This window comes from Chlorocebus sabaeus, chromosome 26 (assembly GCF_047675955.1).
Source record: "Chlorocebus sabaeus isolate Y175 chromosome 26, mChlSab1.0.hap1, whole genome shotgun sequence".
Classification (NCBI taxonomy): domain Eukaryota; kingdom Metazoa; phylum Chordata; class Mammalia; order Primates; family Cercopithecidae; genus Chlorocebus; species Chlorocebus sabaeus.
Window position 1 is genome coordinate 20,300,980 of NC_132929.1, and position 23,171 is coordinate 20,324,150.

The 23,171-nt window shown below is 41.6% G+C and overlaps 1 protein-coding gene and 3 pseudogenes across 2 annotated transcripts in view; 1 reads left to right on the plus strand and 3 right to left on the minus strand.

Moving 5' to 3' along the window:
* Positions 1-23,171, plus strand: part of CTDSPL2 (CTD small phosphatase like 2) — a 109,037-nt gene that overhangs the window by 17,863 nt on the left and 68,003 nt on the right. The window lies entirely within an intron of this gene.
* LOC103245716 (large ribosomal subunit protein uL30 pseudogene) lies at positions 7,550-8,366 on the minus strand (annotated as a pseudogene).
* Positions 12,869-13,815, minus strand: LOC103245717 (heterogeneous nuclear ribonucleoprotein M pseudogene; annotated as a pseudogene).
* Positions 13,959-22,149, minus strand: LOC140710397 (heterogeneous nuclear ribonucleoprotein M pseudogene; annotated as a pseudogene).

Sequence of the window (23,171 nt, forward strand, 5' to 3'; positions counted from 1 at the left end):
ATGAAGTCCTTGCCCGTGCCTATGTCCTGAAAGGTATTGCCTAGGTTTTCTTCTAGGGTTTTTATGGTTTTAGGTCTGACACTTAATTCTTTAATCCATTTTGAATTAATTTTTGTATAAGGTGGATCCAGTTTCAGCTTTCTATATATGGCTAGCCAGTTTTCCCAGCACCATTTATTAAATAGGGAATCCTTTCCCCATTTCTTCTTTTTCTCAGGTTTGTCAAAGATCAGATGGCTGTAGATGTGTGGTGTTATTTCTGAGGGCTCCATTCTGTTCCATCGTTCTGTATCTCTGTTAAACAATATTTTTAATAGTTTTGTGCATGAAACAGTTTTGACTGCATTTTGACTGACTCGTAACATGAAGTCAGGGTGGAATTTTCCACTTGTAACATTACGTTGGTGCTCAAAAACTTGGATTTTGGGACATTTCAGATTTTTAGATTTTTGTATTTCAAATTTTCCTAGTAGTGATGCTCAGGCTGTATACCACTTCTCATTCATTTGGCAAATACATTTGTAAAGAAGGCACATAAGTTCTAATTTGTTGAGAATACTTCATATACAATGTGCTATTATTTCTTAATGTTGTTTAGGTAGAAATGTGTGCATTCAAGACCTTAGGAGCAGATTATCAACTGAGTTTAGCTTTTATCATTATTGTGATCTTATTGTTAATACAAGGCAATTTGAAACCATAATCGTCTGCCTCAAAAATTGCTTAGTATCATGGATTTTGTGAAGGGGAAGGAAATCTTATGAGGAAGAAACTTTTAGTTTATTTATAAGCCCCTTTTTGTAGGCAAGAATTTTGTATTGATGTGAAGATTGTTTATGTCTCAGTGATACAAGTCTCCCCCACCCCAATTATCTGGCCTTTTTGAGAGAGATTAGAAAAATTGTGGCTTAGTTCAACAAAGGTTGAGTTAATTTGTGTGTCAGGTTACTAGATTTATGGATCCAGCATCTACCTTCAAGATTTACAGTGTAGTGCAATTAAAGAGAAAGAAACAGATTATTTAATACGATTTAATAGCTAAATTAGAGATAATAACAGAGTTTACATAGGTTTGAGGCCATAGAGGTGGTTACTTATACGTGATACTTGGGCTGAGTTTTAAACGATGAAGGTAATAGTTAATAGAAAGAATGAGGTAAAAAGAGCAGAAGCATGTATAGAGCACAGTGTGGGCAAGAAACTATTATTATTGCAGTGCTAAGAAAGTGGCAGCTAGCTGGGAGCGGTGACTCACACCTGTAATCCCAACACTTTGGGAGGTTGAGGCGGGTAGATCACAAGGTCAGGAGATCGAGACCATCGTGGCTAAAACGGTGAAACCCCGTCTCTACTAAAAATACAAAAAATTAGCCAGGCGTGGTGGTGGGCGCCTGTAGTCCCAGCTACTCTGGAGGCTGAGGCAGGAGAATGGCGTGAACCGGGAAGGTGGAGCTTGCAGTGAGCCAAAATCGTGCCACTGCACTCCAGCCTGGGCGACAGAGCAAGACTCCGTCTCAAAAAAAAAAAAAAAAAAAAAAAAAAGAATGTGGCAGCAAATAGCAATGAAAAAAGACTGGGAAGTAGTTATTGTGGGTTTCATATATGCAATGCCAGAGAGTTTAGTCTTTATTTTGAAGGCAGTTGATGGGAAACCTGGGTGAGAGGAACAGGCAAGTTTGTGCAGTGCCGAGGATCCATTTAAAAGGGGACAAGACTAAGAAATATTTTAGAGGTAAAATCAGGATTTGGTGATTGACTATAGAAGATAAGGAAGAAGAATAATAACTGGGATGTTTAGGATGGCTTCTGAGTTTCTGGCTTGGCTAATTAGGTAAGATGGTGGTAGCATTTCTTGTGATGAAGAATGTATTAGGAAAAATACAGTAAGAAGAGCCGGTTTTGGTATGGGGGTGGTATGGGAAAAGTGAATTCAGTTTTGGGTGAGTTGAATTTGAGGTACCAAGTAAAATTGTTGAGAACATGTTTGAGTGTGAGTCTGAAATTTAGAGGCAGTAGAGATTCTAGCAGAATTAATGATGCCGTTTATAATGAACATTTGAAAGAGACTCATTCTCCAACTCCAACCCACTACCTCTTTAATCCTTTTACTTGTGCTGCAGGCAAGTAGAAAGGAAATTTAATTGCCCAGTTTTGAATTGCTGGGCAATTAACTTTTTGTATTCCTGAAAGTAGATGTGGTTCTAGTGTTTGAACAAGTGGGATTGTTTTACATTATATACTTTTTTCTTCCAATGTCATGAATTCTTAGGCTTAAAATGTTGTCCTTATTGCTATGTTTGTTTTGTGATGATGCTTAAAGTGTATCATTTTCATTCACAGATTTCTTTCCTAAGCATACTCTTTTGCCCAATCTTTATTATTATTATTATTGTTATTATTTGAGATAGAGTCTCGCTCTGTCACCCAGGCTGGAGTGCAGTGGCGTGATCTCGTCTCACCACAACCTCCGTCTCCTGGGTTCAAATGATTCTCCTGCCTCAGCCTCCCAAGTAGCGGGTACTACAGGCACCCACCATCATGACCGTCTAATTTTTGTATTTTTCGTAGAGACAGGGTTTCACCATATTGGCCAGGCTGGTCTGGAACTCCTGACCTTGTGATCCGCCCCCCTCGGCCTCCCAAAGTGCTGGGATTACAGGCGTGAGCCACTGTGCCTTATTTGTTCCATTTTTTACTGACACAGGTTGAGTATCCCTTATCTGAAATACTTAAGACCAAAGGTCTTTCTTTTTTTTTTTTTTTTTTTTTTTTTTTTTTGAGGCGGAGTTTCACTCTTGTTGCCCAGGCTGGAGTGCAATGGCACGATCTCGGCTCACCACAACCTCCGCCTCCCAGGCTCAAGCAATTCTCCTGCCTCAGCCTCCCTAGTAGCTGGAATTATAGGCATGCGCCACCACGCCCAGCTAATTTTGTATTTTTAGTAGAGACGAGGTTTCTCCATGTTGGTCAGGCTGGTCTCGAACTCCTGACCTCAGGTGATCCACCCGCCTCGGCCTCCCAAAGTGCTGGGATTACAGGCGTGAGCCACTGCGCCCGGCCTGACCAAAGGTCTTTCTATTTTTGTGTTTTTTTGGCGGGGGAGGGGGGGGAATATTTGCATTATACTGCATTATACTGGTTGAGCATTTTCTTTGAGTGTCATGTCCGCACTAGTTTCTGGATTATGGAGCATTTCAGATTTTGTATTTTCAAATTCGAGATACTCAACCTGTAATAGAAGAGAATTTGTCTAGTAATGGACCTCTAAAGAACTGAAAGGATGTGGTAAATTCTGGCGTAAATAGTAGCATTACCAACGTGAGGCTGTATATGTATATTTAAAACTGTTTGCTTTATATTTTAAATTTAATAAAATCAGGTTGCTGATGTTACAAAAGCAATTCCTAATCTGTACTGGGCCAAATTAATATTGTATTCTGTTTGTTTGGTTTTGTTATCAGGGTAATGTTGGTCTCATAAAATGAATTGGGAAGTATTCCCTTCTGTTTTCTGGAAAAGTTCATGTAGATTTGTATTGTTTCTTTTTAGGTGATTGGTAGGATTCTCCAGTGAAGCCATTTGGGCCTGGAGTTTTCTATGTTGGAGGTTTTTTACTACAGTTTCAATTTTAGAAATTAATAGATATGGGGCTAATTAGGTTATCTAACATGTGAGCTTTGGTGATCCATATGATTTGAGGAATTTGACTTTCATCTGAATTATTGAGTATACAGGCATACAGTTTTTTTTTTGTTTTTTGTTTTTTTGAGATGGAGTCTTGCTGTGTTGCCCAGGCTGGAGTGCAGTGGCGTGATCTCGGCTCACTGCAACCTCTCCCCCCCCCCCCCCCCCCCCCCCCCCCGGTTTAAGCGATTTTCCTGCCTCTCCTGAGTAGCTGGGATTACAGGTGTGCACCACGGTGCCTAATTTTTGTAATTTTAATAGAGATGGGGTTTCACTCTGTTGCCCAGTCTGGTAGTCTGGTCTCGAACTACTGACTTCAGGTGATCTGCCTGCCTTGGCCTCCCAAAATGCTGGGATTATAGGCATGAGCCACTGCGCCTGGTCCTGTTGGTAATATTCTGTAAATTCTCCTTAAAAGTATATAGGATCTATAGTGATGTTCACTTTTTCCTTCCTAATAATGGTTATTTGTGTCTTTTTTTCTAAACTGCTAACGGTTTATCACAAAAATTTAATTTCTGTTTTTTTAAATTTTTTTTTAACTTCATCCTGATTTCTGGTCTGTTGAATGCTTTCTCTCTTGACAGTTGGTTGTAATTTCTTCCTTTTTTGTGTGTCTTGCATTTTACTGAATGCTGGATATTGTGAATAGGGTAGTAAAGAATGAGTAAATAATATTTATACCTGGAACATTGCATTCCTGGACTTTTAGTGTAGGAAGTTGAGTCAGTCTAGTCAGGAGTTAAGCTGAGTTTCTGTTTTGTTGTTGCAGAGGGTTCCTTAAGTGCACCATTGGCTTCAAATTTCTCTCGTGTTACTTTATGCTTAGATTGGTAGTTGGCATGTGGGAACGTGTTTCTGAATTTTCCTGATCAGCTCTCAGCGTTTGGCTTATGTGCCTTGGCGTCATGAGTAGGACTCTATCAATGATCTTGCTTCTCTAGGCCAAACTGCAATTTGTATCTTTGTAGGTATTGTCTGGAAAAGAGTTTCTCTGCTCTCACCTCAGTGGTATTAGATATTAGATCTCTAAGATCTCTAATGCCTTTGGTATAAGACCCTGGGTCCAACACTGTTTCCTTCCCCTACAGTGGTAGAGTTTTTTTTCCTTTCACTCCCCCACCTGCCCAATTCACTTGTGCCTTGCGGGTAACTGGGCTTACTGTTCCTCCACCAGTCCCTTCCAGTTTTCGTTCCCTAGAAGAGAAGGATCTGGTTGGGGCTTTGTATTTTTCCCATTGCAGAAGCTGCTCCCTTCCTCCAGCACTGCACCCCAGAGGAGGGCTCTCTTCGGTCCCATGTTCCTGTATTGTGAGCCTTTGGTGGAGGTCTGTAGAAGATCTTGCAAATGGTTTGAATTTCACTTGTTAACTGTGTCTCTCAGGAATAATATTCTCATGCTAATGCACACTTTGCCTTCAGCAGTTTGTTAACAATTTTAGATGAATTCTTTTTACCTGCTTTTATGGAACCATTGTTTCTTCCCTTGGTCTACCCTCAGGTGAGCCACTGCTTTCATTCTGTCTCTCCTAGGAAGGGGTTGTATTTTCTTGGATTTGAGATCGCCTTGTTGCCCTGAGTCCTCAGCTCTTGGATGGTTTTTTGGTTTTTTGTTTTGTTTTGTTTTTGTTTTTTTGAGACAGAGTTTCGCTCTTTTTGCCCAGGCTGGAGTGCAATGGCACGATCTCGGCTCACCGCAACCTCCGCCTCCCGGGTTCAAGCGATTCTCCTGCCTCAGCCTCCCGAGTAGCTGGGATTACAGGCATGTGCCACCACCCCGGCTAATTTTGTATTTTTAGTAGAGACGGGGTTTCTCCATGTTGGTCAGGCTGGTCTTGAACTCCCGGCCTCAGGTGATCCACCTACCTCGGCCTCCCAAAGTGCTGGGATTACAAGCGTGAGCCACCGCACCTGGCAGGATGGGTTTTTAAAGTGTTCAATTTTGTAGTTTATTCAGGCTTTTTGTTGTTAAGCTGGTGGTGGCATTCTCTCTAGCTTTCTATAGCCTAGGCAGAACCCAGTTAATTTATAAGAGTGGATCTCTAGGCAGAACTCCAGTGGGTCATAGAAGTGCTTTTCTCTTTCTGAGGCTGTAGCTTGTATTTCCCCGACTTCTTTGCCCTCAGGTTACCTTCTCTTCAGTTTAGACCAAAGGAAAGAGTTCGAATTGGTTAGATTGATAGTGGAAAGAGAGGCTCCCCGATTAGCACTGGATTGCTTTTTCTTCTTCCCTCAGCATTGGTTCCCTCAAAACTGTCTTGTGGTCAGCTCCTCCTCTACAATTTTTGCCATCTTTTCCCAGTCTCCTCCCAACCTTGCTTATTCTTCTATTTCCTGTTGTGAAATCCTAGGGGGAAAAAAAAGCGTATATTGTGGCCAGGTGCGGTGGCTCATACCTGTAATCCAGCACTTTGGGAGGCCAAGGCGGGCAGATCACCTGAGGTCACGAGTTTGAGACCAGTCTGGCCAACATGGTGAAACCCTGTCTCTACTAAAATTACAAAAGTTAGGCGTGGTGGCGCATGCCTGTAATCCCAGCTATTCAGGATGCTGAGGCAGGATAATTGCTTGAATCTGGGAGGCGGAGGTTGCAGTGAGCTGAGATTATGCCACTGCACTCTAGCCTGGGTGACACAGCAAGACTCCGTCTCAAAAAAATAGATAGATAGATACATAGATAGATAGAGAATTTTAAAGTCTGGAATTAAGATGAAGTATTTCAGCACTTTGTGTACCTGACAGTTGCCGTTTTTTGTCTTCAGGTGTTTTTGTCATTTTTAAAAATAAGTAAATATTAAAAAGGTGAGGTAGGAGGCAAATTTTACTTGATCCCTTTTCCTGTCCTTTTCTTCTGTCCCCATTGTATTCTACCCTTGTTGACAGTAGTTGGTTAGGAAAAAAAAATAGGGCCAGGCATGGTAGCTCACAGCTGTAATCACTGCACTTCAAGAAGCCAAGGTGGGCAGATCACTTGAGCCCAGGAGTTTGAGACCACCCTGGGCAACACATTGGGACCCAATCTGAAATCTGACCCAATCTACAATCTGAAAGAAAAAAACAACCAGATTCAAAAGTGGGCAAAGGACTTTTAGATTAAAAAATTAGCTGGGCCTAGTAGTGCATCCCTATAGTCCCAGCTGCTCTGTAGGCTGAGGTGGGAAGATCGCTTGAGCCTGGAAGTTGAGACTGCAAGTGAGCTGTGAACCTGCCACTGCACTCCAGCCTGGGTGACAGGGTGAGACCGTGTCTCAAAAAAAAAAAAGAGATTTTGTTTTCCAATTCCAGGGTGCTTGGTCTCTCACTCTTTTGGAAACCTTTGGATTAGACGAAGATCTATAGTTTTATTAAAAACTGTTTTAAACCATTTTAGCCATTTGTAAGTATACAGTTGTGGTATTAAGTACATTCACCTTGTTGTCTACCATCTCTCTCCAGAACTTCATCTTCTCAAACTGAAACTCCATGTTCATTAAACAGTCCTCAAGATTCATAATATATGTCAGAATTTCCTTGCTTTTTAAGGCTGAATACTACTTAATTGTATGTATGTCCCACATTTTGTTAATCCATTCATCCATTGATGGACACTTCGGTTGCATCCACCTTTTAGCTGTTGTGAAAAATGCTGCTATGAATTTGGGTGTACTGTGTGAGACCCTACTGTCAGTTCTTTTGGATGTATACCTAGACGTAGAATTGTTGGATCATATGGCAAGTCTATATTTAATTTTTTTGAGGAACTGCCATGCCACTTTCCACAGCAGCTTTACTATTTTACCTTCTCTCCAGCAAAACCCAAGGATCCCAATTTCTCCACATTTTTGCCAGCACTTTTTATTTTTATTTATTTATTTATTTATTCAATTTGAGCGGGTACTGTTTATTAACTGATGAGCCTAGAAAAATAATCATGGTAGACACCTTAGTTCATTCTTCTAATAAGCCTGTTGATCTGGTCCTTCCTGTTGCCAGCATCTCCACCTTGTACAAAATGGGTGGTCTTTTTCTTCATTCCACCTCGTGGAGAAGATAATTTGAAGGGCCACAGGAAGTTATTTGCCTCTTTGAAGCGTTTTCCAACAGTATAGATCTCATGAATCAGATCCTCCATGCAGATGATGCCATATTTACCAAGAGATTGAGCAATCAAAGCGTTACGTCAAATCAATTCGCTTTTTATTGATTTTGCCATAACCACGCTTGTAGATTAGCTCATTTACTGACTTCAGATTGGGGTACCCCCATGCAATATATGGCTCTACAATCCTCAGCATGTTAATCGAAGCCTTGTTGAGCTTCAGAAAGATTCCATTGGAGATTTGACGAAGGCGAAGAAGCTGCAATACCTTTCGGACCTTTGGGCTCACACCATTGATACCTCTGATCCTGATGACGAACGCCAATTTGGGTTCAGCAGGTACATAGAAGTTGCCAGCTTTTCTTGCCATCCTCACCATTCGAATTTCGGTTCTGTACATCTGCCTATATTCCTTGTGGTAGTGCTTCGCTTTTTCATAGATAAGCTTCCTCCTTGCCTTTTGAAGCATCTTTTGGGCAAACTTCTTTCTCAGGCGCTTGATCTTCAGCTCTGTGAAATTCCTTCGCTTTTTCTTAAGGGTTTCTGGCACAGCAGGAGCCTTCTTCTTCTTCTTTTCTACACCCTCCATGGTTCCAGCGGAAAAAGAGGCTTGTTTTGTTTTTTGATAATAGTCATCCAAATGAGTGTGAAGCTGTTTCTTGTTGTGGTTTTAATTAGCATTTCCATGATAATTAGATAATTAGTGATGTCAAGTGTGTTTTCATATGTTTATTGTCTGTTTGTATATCCTCTTTGGAGAAATGCCTATTCAAGTCCTTTGCCCACTTTTGAATCTGGTAGTTTTTTTCTTTCAGATTGTAATGCTTTATGTATTCTAGATAAGAACTTCTTATGAGATACATGATTTGCAAGTATTTTCTGCCATTCCATGGTTTGTCTTTTCACTCTGTTGATAGTGTACTTTGATACACAAAAGTTAAAAACAAAATTTTGTAAGAGGTAGGGTCTTACTGTGTCACCCAGGCTGGAATGCAGTGGTGCGCTTGCGCTTGCAGCTCACTGCATTCTTGAACTCCTGAGTTCAAGGGATCCTCCCACCTCAGCTTTCCAAGTAGTAGCTAGGACTGTAGGTGTGCACCATAATGCCTGGCTAATTTTTTTAGTTTTTTAGGGATGGAATTTCACCTTGTTGCTCAGACTGGTCTCAAATGGTCCTTCTACCTCAGCCTCCCAAGTAGGTGGGATTATAGGTGTGAGCTGTGGCACCTGGCTCAAAATTTTTGGACTTTGATGCCCAGTTTATCTGTTTTTCTTTTTATTACGTGTGCTTTTGTTGTCATGACCAAGAAACCATTGCCAAATCCAGTGTAATGAGCTTTTCCCATGTGTACACACACACACACACACACACAGGCACATTTTTTTGAGAAGCGGCCTCACTCTGTCGTCCAAGTTGAAGTGCAGTGGTACAATCTCAGATGACTGCAACCTCTGCCTCACAGGCTCAAGTGATCCTCCCACCTCAGCTTCCCAAGTAGCTGAGACCACAGGCACACCCACCACACCCAGCTAGTTTTTTGTATTTTTGGTAGAGATGAAGTTTCACCATGTTGTCCAGGCTGGTCTCAAACTCCTGAGCTCAGGTGATCTACCCCCCTTGGCCTCCCAAAGTGCCGAGATTACAGGTGTCAGCCACCACATCCAGCCTGTATTTTCTTCTAGGAGTCTTAGCTCTTATGTTTAGGTATTTGATCAATTTTGAGTTAATTTTCTATGTAGTGTAAGGTAAGTTTTTTTTTTTTTTTTTTTTTGCATTTAGATATATAGTTTACCCAGTACCAGATATCTATAGCTTTAGTAGGGGTACATATAGGCCTGGTGTTGAGATATGGAATGTAGTTTTTCTTTTCTTTTCCTTTTCTGTTTTCTTTTCTCTTTTCCTTTTCCTTTTCCTTTTCCTTTTCCTTTCCTTCTTTTCTTTTGACGGACTCTCACTCTGTTGCCCAGACTAGAGTGCAGTGGCACGATCTCGGCTCACTTGCAATTTCCACCTCCTGGGTTCATGCCATTCTCCTGCCTCAGCCGCCCAAGTAGCTGGGACTACAGGCGCACGCCTGGCTAATTTTTTTGTATTTTTTAGTAGAGATGGGATTTCACCGTGTTAGCCAGGATGGTCTCGATCTCCTGACCTCGTGATCCGCCCGCCTCGGCCTCCCAAAGTGTTGGGATTACAGGCGTGAGCCACCATGCCCGGCTGTAGTTTTTTATATTATTTGTATAATAGGTTCTAGATTTATATTTTTCTTTTGATACAGAGTCTCAGTCCAGCTGTTGGCCTGTGTGAAGTGCAGTGACGCAGTCACAGCTTACTGCAGCCTCGACTTCCTGGGTTCAGATGATCCTCCCACCTCAGCCTCCCAAGTAGTTGGGACTGTAGGCGTGCACCATAACACCCGGCAAATTTTTTTATATTTTTAGTAGACACAGGGTTTCATCATGTTGCCCAGGCTGGTCTCAAACTCCTAGGCTCAAGTGATCTATCTGACTTGGCCTCCCAAAGTGCTGGCATTACAGGTGTGAGCCACTGTACCTGGCCTAGGTTCTAGATTTTTGAATTCAGTTATATTATGGGTTAACTATGCACATAGGAGCTGCCCTGGAACTCTAATCTGTATTTGTAACATTATTTCTATCAGAGGTTTAATTTTGAGCTCCTACCAGCCAATTTGAAAACACAGCTTTTTTTTTTTTTTTTTTTTAATTTGAGATGGAGTCTCGCACTGTCACCTAGGCTGGAGTGCGTGGAGTGCAGTGGCACCATCTCGGCTCACTGCAGCCTCCACCTTCCAGGTTCAAGCTTTTCTCCTGCCTCAGCCTCCCGAGTAGCTGGGATTACAGACACCCACAACCTTGCCCAGCTAATTTTTTGTATTTTTAGTAGAGACGGTGTTTCACTTTGTTGGCCAGGCTTGTCTCGAAAGCCTGACCTCATGAGCCACTGCACCCAGCCTTTTTCTTTTTTTCCTCGCTCTGTCGCCCAGGCTGGAGTGCAGTGGCACGATCTAGGCTCACTGCAACCTCTGCCTCCTGGGTTCAAGCGATTCTTCTGTCTCGGCCTCCCAAGTAGCTGGGACTACAGGAGCCCGCCACCACGCCTGGCTAATTTTTGTATTTTTAGTAGAGACAGGGTTTCACCATATTGGCCAGGCAGGTCTCAAACTCCTGACCTCCTGATCCACCCACCTCGGCCTCCCAAAGTACTGGGATTACAGGTATTAGCCACCGTGCCCTGCTGTAAACTTAAAGCTTTTACAGGTTAATTTTATCTTGAGGTTTTGTTCAGCCAGTGGTTCAGTTGAAAAATTACCCATTCCAACGGACCATTCAGGCAGAAGGCAGAAGTAAAAAACCTGGCTGCGCACGGTAGCTCACTCATGCCTGTAATCCCAGCACTTTGGGAGGCCAAGGCAGGTGGATCACTTGAGGTCAGGAGTTCGAAACCACCCTGGCCAACATGGCAAAATCCCGTCTGTACTAAAAATAGAAAACAAGTAGCTGGGTGTGGTGGCATGCACCTGTAATCCCAGCTACTTGGGAGGCTGAGGCAGGAGAACTGCTTGATCCTGGGAGGTAGAGGTTGCAGTGAGCTGAGATAGAACTGCTGTACTCTAGCCCAGGTGACAGAGCAAGGCTCCATCTCAAAAAAAAAAAAAAAAAAAAAAGAGAAATGGGAAATTGCTGGCTCAGAAGGGGGAGCAGGCTAGAAAAAAAAAAAAAGAGACCATCCTGGCTAACACAGTGAAACCCCGTCTCTACTAAAAAATACAAAAAACTAGCCGGGCGAGGTGGCGGGTGCCTGTAGTCCCAGCTACTCGGGAGGCTGAGGCAGGAGAATGGCGTAAACCCGGGAGGCGGAGCTTGCAGTGAGCCAAGATCTGGCCACTGCACTCCAGCCTGGGCGACAGAGCGAGACTCCGCCTCAAAAAAAAAAAAAAAAAAAAAAAAAGAGAGAAAGAGAAATGGGAAATTGGAATTTTGGGGAACTTTTTTTTTTTTTTTTTTTTTTTGAGATGGAGTCTCACTCTGTTGCCCAGGCTGGAGTGCAGTGGTGTGATCTCAGCTCGCTGCAACCTCCGCTCCCGGGTTCAAGCAATTCTCCTGCCTCAGCCTCCCAAATAGCTGGGATTATAGGCACCCGCCACCATGCCCAGCTCATTTTTGTATTTTTAGTAGAGACCGAGTTTCACCATGTTGACTCATAAGGTCGAACTCCTGACCTTATGAGCCGCTGCACCCAGCCTGGTTAACTTTTTAATTAAAGTGTTTTGTTGGTTATAAATATACTGTTTTGACGTTGCAAGTTATTTATATTGAAATTATGTGGAAATTTTTACTTAAAACACTTCTGCTGTCTTCTCCTCTTCCATTTTCTCTTTCATAAAATGGAAATAACAGACACTACTTTATGTGATTGAGAAAATTAAGTGAAATAACATATGAGAAAGCACTTATGACAGTGCCTTGCACATAGCACTTAATTAATGGCAGCTATTTGTTAATATTTAAACTTTTTCATGTTCAGGTAAATGTAGTAATTTAGAACTTTTTTGGAAAATAATAGGTTGAGAATTGGTTTTCTTTTTTCATTTTTCCAGGAACTGGTATTTATTATCAGAGTCACGTTTGATGTCAGCATGGTGCCACAACTACAAAAAAAATTGCATATTGCAGTCTCAGTGCAAACGTTCAAATACAACCCCGGTCCTTAAAAAATAAAAAAGTAGGCCGGGCGTGGTGGCTCAAGCCTGTAATCCCAGCACTTTGGGAGGCCGAGACGGGCGGATCACGAGGTCAGGAGATCGAGACCATCCTGGCTAACACAGTGAAACCCCGTCTCTACTAAAAAATACAAAAAACTAGCCGGGCGAGGTGGCGGGCACCTGTAGTCCCAGCTACTCGGGAGGCTGAGGCAGGAGAATGGCGTAAACCCGGGAGGCGGAGTTTGCAGTGAGCTGAGATCCGGCCACTGCACTCCAGCGCGGGCGACAGACCAAGACTCCGTCTCAAAAAAAAAAATAATAATAAAAAAAATAAAAAAATAAAAAAAAATAAAAAAGTAAATTTCATCAAAAAGCAACTGAATTTTTAAAACATCTTTATATATCCAGCCAGTAAGTTAAAATAGTTAACAAGAAAAAAATACAAAATATTGATGTTTAAAAAAAGGCATATTTCTATAGATTTGCCATCAGTCTCTTGGCCACTCAGCTTCATGCCATTCATCATCCGACAGGCTCTCAGCCACCTCTGGCGACTCAAACTTAACCAAACCACACCCCTTGGACTTCCCATTCTTCATCTTGATGTTGGCTTATTGCACGTGGCCATGTTTGTCGATTTGATCATGTAAAATCCAATGGGAGATTTCTCACAAATACCTGGTAGGCTTTCCTGGCCACCGCCAGGAGCATGGCCTCCAGCCTCACCAAAGGACCCTGCCAGGTTTCCTCCAGAGTTTTAAGTGGGCACAGTCAAAGCTGACATGGCCACCACCACCCATGGCTAGGCCCATACACCCAGTCTCAGCACCCAGTGTCTGGCCCATGGTGGGACCCATGCACTCAAGGCTGTTAATGCCCATCCTCTCCAGGCTGTTGGCACCCGTTCACCTCAGGTCCATCCAGATATTTCAGGTTGTTGGCACCTGTGTGCTCCAGGCCAGTGGCCATGTGATCCATCATGGGGCCCATATGCTCCAGGCCAGCCCCCATGCCTGCAGGAACCATGCACTCCACACCAGAGCCCATGTGCTCAATGGTTTGGTCCACATGGTCAGTGGGAGCAGTTGTGCGCTTGAGGCTGAAGCCCATGCTGGCACCCACGTGTTTCAGGCCGGAGCCACTGCGCTCAGTGATCTCACCCATGTGCTGGATGCTAGAGGCCATTTAGTCAAGGCCTAGCAGGCCCATGCACTCCATGCGGGAGCCTTTGTGCTCCACGAAGCCCATGCGGTCCGTGACCAGACCCATGCACTGCATCTTGGAACCCACACAATCCACATGGTGGCCCAGGCCTGGACTCATGCATTCCATGCCGGCACCCCCAATGTGGTCAGTGCTTGGGGCTCATCCTCTCGATTTCGGGGACGCTGCCTCCACTTCCACTTCCCCTCTGCTTTGTAGTGATCTTCCCTCTCCTCGGTGTATTACGAAGATTTCGTTTATTCTGCCCATGTTCATCCCAGATCCAAATTGACCCACATTTTCCATACCACCACCAAAGGGTTCCCTCCTCCATTTCTACCATTTTTCCAAATCCATGCCCTCCATTCTGATTTCTGCAGGCCCATTCCATTCAGGTGATTGGCATCGATAGTCTGCCCTCCTGATCCTAACGCTGTTCCAGTACCACCAAGGCCATAGAGAAGCTGCAGATGCTCAGGAGGGAAAAAAAAATCCTTTGGTAAGGCGGTCTCATCCGTCTTACCTGTGTCGGTCTATCACATAGCAGTTGGGCATTGAATGTAGATATAGCTTGCACAGCTTCAGTGGACTGTTCAAAAGTAACAGTGCCCATTCCATGGTTTTTTTCATCTTTATCCTCAAGAATGTGCTCAGAACACCACATCAACCATACTAAAATATTTCCTTCGGTTTCTCCCAGCCAGCTTTATAATCCTGATTTGCTACAAATACTGTGCTTCCAACTCTTTCTGCCTGTAATACGTATACATGGATAATCTCATTTGGGATGTTAAGATTATTTAAGATACTAGGTAGGATATTAATCATTTCTGGGCCACTTGGTCTCATACCTATTCCACCAGTGGTAGCCATCACGTTTTGCATTGCTCTCCTGGCATGTTCACCATCAGGATCTTCTTTCACTTTCAGTGGTCTTCCACTTGGGACTATGCTTGTCTAGGACTTGAATAGCTTTTTTTATGTTTTCTTCTGTCTTGAATTCAATAACAGCACATCCCCTGACTTTCCTTCAGTGCCCGTTGCCCAGGCTGTAGTGCAGTCGCATGATCTCGGCTCACTGCAACCTTTGCCTCCCTGCCTCCCGGGTTCAAGTGATTCTCGTGCCTCAGCCTCCCAGGTAGCTGGAATTAGAGATAGGCACTACCATGTCTGGCTAATTTTTTTGTATTGTTAGTAGAGACAGGGTTTCGCCATGTTGGCCAGGCTGGTCTCAAACTCCTGAGCTCAGGCAGTCCTCCCACCTTGGCTTCCCAAAGTGTTGTGATTAGAGATGTGAGCCACCATGCTTGGCCTCAGTTCAGTATAATAAAGTTTTTTGGTTAGAACTCATTTAAGGCGAAACATCGTTTCTACTAAAAGTACAAAAAGTAGCCAGGTATGGTGGCACTAGCCTGTAATCCCAGCACTTTGGGAGGCTGAGAAGGATGAATCACTTTGAGTTTTGGCCAACATGGCAAAACCCTGTCTCTACTGAAAATACAAAAATTTACCAGGCGTGGTGGTACATGCCTGTAATCCCAGCTACTTGGGAGGATGAGGCCGGAGAATTGCTTGAACCCAGGAGGTGGAGGTTGCAGTGAGCTGAGATTATTGTTGCTGCACTCTTGCCTGGGTGACAGAGCGAGACTGTCTCAAAAAAAAAAAAAAAATTATTATTTTTTTACATTTGCATTATAAAATAATGATCCTTATGTCTCCTTAAGTATTCCGTTAGATTCTATGTTACTTTTCCTCAGGAATGCTACCTGAGGTGTTTTTGCTGTAGTTGGAGTGGTTGAATTAAGAACATTTTTCAATTTTCGTGTTTTAGATTTTTAGAAAAAAGAGGGAATTGGAGGTAACCTATAAATATAATTTAAGTTACCTAGTTTTACTTTTTTTTTTTTACTTAAAATTAGCAAACATTTTAAATATTAAAAATTTTGATTTGAAAGATTTAGTCATATAGACACTCTTTGTACACTGCTAGTTCAAACCACTTTTTGGAAAGCAGTTTGTTAGTATTTCTAGAGATACCACCAAATTTTAACAATCTTTGAACTTGTAAATTCACTTCTAAGGAACTATCTTAAGGAAAGAATCGGAAATGTAGACTGAAAAATATGTGGTTATTTCATTTGAGGTGATGTTGGTAATTTTGAAACAGTTTATTTTCCAACAAGTCAGTGATCAAATAATTAAACATTTATCTGTATATTGAAATATTACATGACCATTAAAAATTGTATTCTTACTCTGTGTTTTGTTTTTTTGTTGTTGGTTTTTTTTCTTTTTGAGAGTGAGTCTCACTCTGTCACCCAGATTGGAGTATAGTGGTGCAACCTTGGCTCACTGCAACCTCCGCCTCCGAGGTTCAAATGATTGTCCTGCCTCAGCCTCCCAAGTAGCTGGGATTACAGGTGCCCGCCACTACGCCCGGCTAATTTTTGTATTTTTAGTAGAGACAGGATGTTTCACCATGTTGGCCAGGCTGGTCTCGAACTCCTGACCTGAGATGATCTGCCTGCCTTGGCCTCCCAAAGTGCTGGGATTACAAGCGTGAGCCACTGCATCTGGCCAATATTCTCAGATTTTTAAAACAACATTGGTAAAATATAGTATAAAAGGGGGAAAAAAAAAAAGGTAATACATGTAGTGTAATTATAAATACTGATTAAAATATTTATACATATTAAAACAAACAGACTAATATACCCACATTATCAATCATCTCTGGGTTAAGGAATTATGGGAGATTTTATTTCATGTTTTACTGTCTTTCTGTTTCTTGTTTTGGAGACAAGGTCTCATTCTGTTGCCCAGGCTGGAGTGCAATGGTGTGCCATGGCTCACTGCAGCCTCAGCTTCTGAGGCTCAAGTGATCTTCTCACCTCAGCCTTCCAAGTCACTGGGACTACAGGTGTGCGCCACCATGCCCATATAATTTTTTTGTTTTTATTTTTTTGTAGAGACTGGGGAGTCTCCCTGTGTTGTCCAAGCTGGTCTAGAATTCCTGGGCTCAAGCAATCCTCCTGCCTCAGCCTCCCAAAGCCCTGGGATTACAGGTGTGAGTCACCACGCCCAGCCTGGAGTTTTTAAATGATGTATATTTTATAATCAGAGAAAAGGGTCAATATGTACACCAAAAATAAGAATTTTTCCAACTCTTAAGGGATCAAGAGTGAATTTTGTTTTATGTAAATAGTTACATATATCTCTCACTGGATTGTTATATGCCTGGCACATGATTAATATGTTTTCACTGCAGTTTTTCCCCGAGTTTGGGTCATACTTTACTGTTTTATCATGTCTTACAATTTTTTGTTGAAAACTGGCCATTTTAGATAATATTGTAGCCACTCTGGATTCATGGTTTTTCTCCCCTCAAAGGTTGTTTAGTAGTAACTTCCATAGGCAGAAAAAAATCTATGGAATTTAATTTCCCTGCAGTATGCAACCACTGATGTCTCTACTTAATTATTTTTTGTTTTTAAATATTTTTGCTTTTATTTTTAAGCCTGGCTTACTAAAGCTTACCTCCCTATATATTTGCATAGCCTAGTGTTCAGCTAATGATTGGACCAATGATGAGTCCAAACACCACTAACACAGACCTCAGCTGTAAAACTTTTAAATTAGTAAATTCACTTCTAAGAAACTGTCTTAAGAATCAGAAATGTAGACTGAAGGCCGGGCGCGGTGGCTCAAGCCTGTAATCCCAGCACTTTGGGAGGCCGAGACGGGCGGATCATGAGGTCAGGAGATCGAGACCATCCTGGCTAACACGGTGAAACCCCGTCTCTACTAAACATACAAAAAACTAGCCGGGAGAAGTGGTGGGTGCCTGTAGTCCCAGCTACTCGGGAGGCCGAGGCAGGAGAATGGCGTGAACCCGAGAGGAGGAGCTTGCAGTGAGCTGAGATCCGGCCACTGCACTCCAGCCTGGGTGACACAGCAAGACTCCGTCTCAAAAAAAAAAAAAAAAAAAGAAATGTAGACTGAAATTTATGTGTTTATTTCATTTGAGTTGATGTTAGTAATTATGAAACAGTTTATTTTCCAGCTAGTCAGTGATCAAATAAATTGAGACATTTATATTGAAATATTGAAACATTTATATTGAAATATTACATGACCATTAAAAATTATATTCTGGCCGGGCGCGGTGGCTCAAGCCTGTAATCCCAGCACTTTGGGAGGCGGAGACGGGTGGATCACGAGGTCAGGAGATCGAGACCATCCTGGCTAACACGGTGAAACCCCGTCTCTACTAAATATTACAAAAAAAAAAACTAGCCGGGCGAGGTGGCGGGTGCCTGTAGTCCCAGCTATTCGGGAGGCTGAGACAGGAGAATGGCGTGAACCCGGGAGGCGGAGCTTGCAGTGAGCCGAGATCTGGCCACTGCACTCCAGCCTGGGCGACAGAGCAAGACTCCGTCTCAAAAAAAAAAAAAAAAATTATATTCTGTAAAATTTTGACAAAAAGATGCTCCTATAACATTAGAGGATGTTTCCTTTCTCCAGGGCAAAATCTGTTTTGCTTGTTTTCTGTATAGATTGTTTTTGTCCCTGATAAAGTTATTTTAATGCTGTCATTAAATATGTATTATTTTGTGTCTGCCATTGTTTAGCATGTCTGTGGGATTATTTCATGTTTGTTTATGATAGAAGTACTTGTTCGTTTCTGATGCTAATTAGTATTTACTTACATGAAAACACCACAGTATTCATCTTTCTCTTTTGGGGCATTTTTGTTGTTTCCAGTTTGGAACTGGAAACAGCCATATTGTGAATAAGGCTGTCAGGAACATTTTTGTAAAAATACATTGTGAACGTGTTTGCATTTCTCTTGGATAAAAATTTAGAAGTGAAATCACTGAGTCAAAGAGTTTGGTGTATAATTATTAGAAATTACCCTGTTTTATCAAAAAACATACATCTGTAACAGCAGCATATGAGACTTTATTCTCCATCATTGTTACTATTTAAATTTGTCATTCCTTTTAATGTTTGCCATTTTAGGAGGTGTGAATTGGCATACCTTTGGGGTTTTAACTTAAAATTCTTATAAATAATATTGAGTATCATTTTCTGTGCTATCACCAGTCATCTAATTTTTATGAAATATTTTCTTATATCTCTGCCCGTTTTTCTGTTGGCTTGTACTTATCGTGTCGTGGGACTTTATATATTTTACATACAAGGTCTTTGTGATATGTGCGTTTTGTGAATATTCTACCAGTTTGCTGCTCGCCTTCTTATTTTCCTAATGATGTCTTTTGGTAAATGGCAAGTTTTTAATTTTTATGAAGTCCAGTTTGTCCAGTTTTTTTCTTTATGATTATTCTTTAAACAAGACATGTCATTTGCAAAGAGATAAGTTTCACCTTTTTTTCTTTTTAATATGGATTTCTTTTATTTTTCTTGCCTAACTGCCTGCTTAGAACTTCCAGTAAAATGTTGAATAGCAGTGGTGAGAGGGGCCATCTTTGTCTTGTTCCTGATATTAGAGGGACAGCATTCAGCCTTTTACTATGTATGACAGGTCCTGTGGGTTTTTTATAAATACCTTTTTTTTATGTTGAGGGAGTTCTTGTTTGTTTTTCATTTGTTGATGATTTTTAATATGAAAGGGTGTTGGATTTGATCAGATGCTTTTTCTGCATTAATTGAGATGATCATGTGGATTTTTTTTTTTTTTTTGAGACAGGCTCTCACTGTCGCCCAGGCTGGAGTGCCGTGATGTGATAATTGACTTACTGTAGCCTCAACCTCCCGGGCTCCAGTGATCCTTCCACCTCAGCCTCCCAGGTAGCTGGGACTACAGGCATGTGCCACCATGCCCAGCTAATTTTTGTATTTTTTTTTTTTTTTTTTTTTTTTTGAGACAGAGTCTTGCTCTGTCGCCCAGACTGGAGTGCAGTGGCCAGATCTCAGCTCACCGCAAGCTCTGCCTCCCGGGTTTATGCCATTCTCCTGCCTCAGCCTCCCGAGTAGCTGGGACTACAGGCGCCCGCCACCTCACCCGGCTAGTTTTTTTGTATTTTTTAGTAGAGACGGGGAATTTTTGTATTTTTTATAGAGACGGGGTTTCACCATGTTGCCCAGGCTGGTCTTGAACTCCTGGGCTCAAGCCATCCACCTGCCTTGGCCTCGCAAAATCCTGGGATTACAGGCATGAGCCACTGTGCCCAGCCTGCTTTGAAACCAGGCACTGACTTCTCATAGCTGTGAAAGTCCTAGATGGCATCTGTTTCCAACAGAAAGCTGTTTCGTCTACTTAGAAAATCTGTTGTTTTAGTATAGCCACCTTCATCAGTGGTCATAGTTAGATCTTCTGGATAACTTGCCGCCTCTTTTATATCAGCACCTGCTGCTTCACCTCACCTTGCACATCTATATATTATGGAGACAGCTTCTTTCCTTAAACCTCATGAACCAAACAATGCTAGCTTCAAATTTTTCTTGCGCAACTTCTTCACCTCTGGATTAGCTTTGAAACGTGAATGCTGTGGCTGGTTTGATCTTATAGCCAGACTACTAAAACTTTCTCCATATCTGGTAGAGATGGGGTTTCACCATGTTGGCCAGGCTGGTCTCAAACTCCTGACCTCAGGCGATCCGCCCATCTTGGCCTCCCAAAGTGCTGGGATTACAAATGTGAGCCACTGCGCCTGGTGGCACTTTTAATTTCCTTCAATAACTTTTCCTTTGCATTATAACTTGGCCAATTGGCACAAGAGGCTTAGCTTTTGGCCTGTCTCAACTTTCAACATGCCTTCCTCACTAAGCTGAATTACTTCTAGCTTTTGATTTTAAAGTGATAGATGTTTGACTCTTCCTTCCTCTACATTCCTCTACAATGTAGAGACATTGTAGGGCATAATTGGCCTAATTTTAAAATTGTCGTGTCTCAGAATAGGGAGGTCTAAGGAGAGGGAGAGAGTTGGGGAATGAATGGTCAGTGGAGCAGTCACTATACATGTACTCAACATTTATTTATTAAGTTCACCATCTTACGTAGTTTGTGTCACCCCAAAACAATTACAAAAGTAACACCAAAGATCACTCATCATAGATCACTATAACAGATACAGTAATAATGAAAGAGTTTGAATTGTTGCAAAAATTACCAAAATGTGACACTGAGACATGAAGTGAGCCCATGCCAAGACTTGTATGCAGGGTGGCTACAAACCTTCAGTTCATAAAAAACGCAGTGCCTGTGAAGTGTATTTAAACAAAGTATGCCTGTACTCATATGATTTCGTTCCTTTTAAATGTATTAAGGTTTGTTTTGTGGCCTAACATATTTACTATTCTGAAGAATGTTCCATGTGTAAGTTGAGGAGAGTATTCTGCTGTTAGCGTTGTATATAATGTTAGATCTAGAGAGTTTTTCAGGTCTTCTTTTTTCATGTTGATCTTTTGTCTAATTCTCTCTGCTACTGAAAGTGAGTTATTGAAGTTCTTCAACTTTTTTTCATTTCATTTGTGATAGTTTTTCCTCATATTTTGGAGTTCTATTATGTGTATACATATTTATAATTTCTTTTGTTTTCTGTCTGAGATGGTCTCTCGCTCTGTTGCCCAGGCTGGAGGGCAGTGGCTCGATCTCTGCAACCTCCACCTCCCAGGTTCAAGCGATTCTCCTGCCTCACCCTCCCAAGTAGCTGGGACTACAGGCGCACACCACAACACCCAGCTAATTTTTTTGTATTTTTAGTAGAGATAGGGTTTCACCATGTTGGCCAAAATGGTCTCAATCTCCTGACGTCATGATCCACCTGCCTTGGCCTCCCAAAGTGCTTGGATTACAGGCATGAGCCACCACCCAGCCTATGTTTATAATTTCTAAGTGCTGCTTATTACATCAGAAATTGTAATGTGTTATTATATCTTGTTTATATTTTCAGTTCAGAATATTTTGTGTATCCCTTGTGATTTATTTTTGATTCATTATTTATGTATTTTCAAATTTCCAAGTACTTAGTACTTTTAAAAGATTTTTTAAATTGATTTATAATTTGATTTATAATTGTGGTTAAATGCATACTCTGTATGCATTTTTCCTTGAAATTCATGGAATCTTGTTTTATGGCTCAACATATAGATCTTTCTTAGCATTCTGTGTACAATTGAAAAGTATGTGTTTTCTTTATCTGTTTTTTGAGTGGTCAGTTTCATAAATTGATAAGGGCTTGACAGCTTTAGCCCTTTCAGACTTATTAAGTACATCTTTTACAACCTACTTATGGAATGGGCAAAAACTCCATACTTCAGCTTTAGTTTTCAAATACTCATCTTTCTTTCTAGTGAATACCAGTTTGTTATTTTTGAGTTCAAAGGATCTTTCTCCTAAGCTTTCCCAGAACCTCTTCACAGTCTCCATACAGAATGATCTAGCATTTTATGTGTACAACAGTTAGGTAAATATACTTACCTGCTGTATTTTTTTTGCATTTTGTGGGCAGAGAGATTATCATTTTCTTCCTTTTTTTCCTACTCTGACATTACAGTGTTTAAATTTTAATGAGCTGAACCTCTTAAGACTGAGTTACTTTATATGTCTTTAGTCTTTTAATATCTACTTTCCTCAATATGTTGTATCACAATCTTTGTGATTTCCATTTAATGATTGTGGGTTTAAGTTAGGTTCACCCTTAGATGTTTTTTAAAGACTCCCATAAAAAATTTACAGAAATTGATTAAAAACAACTTTAAAAAATTTTCCCATGTATCAATTTTAAAAATTGCTACAGTAATTTTCCTTTTCTGGGGAGTTCTGTTTTGAATAACAAAAGAATTCAGAGGGAAAAAAGCATTATTTATTTCATTTGGGTATTGCAGTTTATAACCCAGCACCGTTTGGTTTTAGAAAAAAATAGTTACTGGGAAAGATATTTTGGGACTCCTCTGATGAATCCTTTGAGTTTGGGAGTGTCTTAGGTCAGTTTGGGCTGCTATAATAAAAATACCGTAAACTTGGTGGGTGGGTTATAAACAACAAATTTATTTCTCTCAGTTACAGACACTGAGATGTCGAAGATCAAGGTGCAGGCAGATTTGACATCTGGTAAGGGCCTGCTTCCTCATAGATCACTGTCTTCTTACTGTAATATCATAGTGGAAGGGGCTAGGCATCTGTCTCTCTGGGGCCTCTTTTATAGGGGCACTAACTTAGTTCATTCAGACTCTACCCTCATGACCTTATCACCTCACAACGGCCTCACCTCCAAACACCATCACATTAGGGATTAGGTATCAACATGAATTTTGGTGGGGCGGGGGTGGGGAACACAAACATTTGAGGTAGATACACACACACACACACACACACACACACACACACACACACACACACACAGTTTCTCCTCCCCCCCCCCCCCCCCCCCTTTAAGATGGAGTTTTGCTCTTGTCGCCTAGGCTGGAGTGCTATGGCGCAATCTCTCCTTACTGCAACCTCCGCCTCCCGGGTTCAAGCA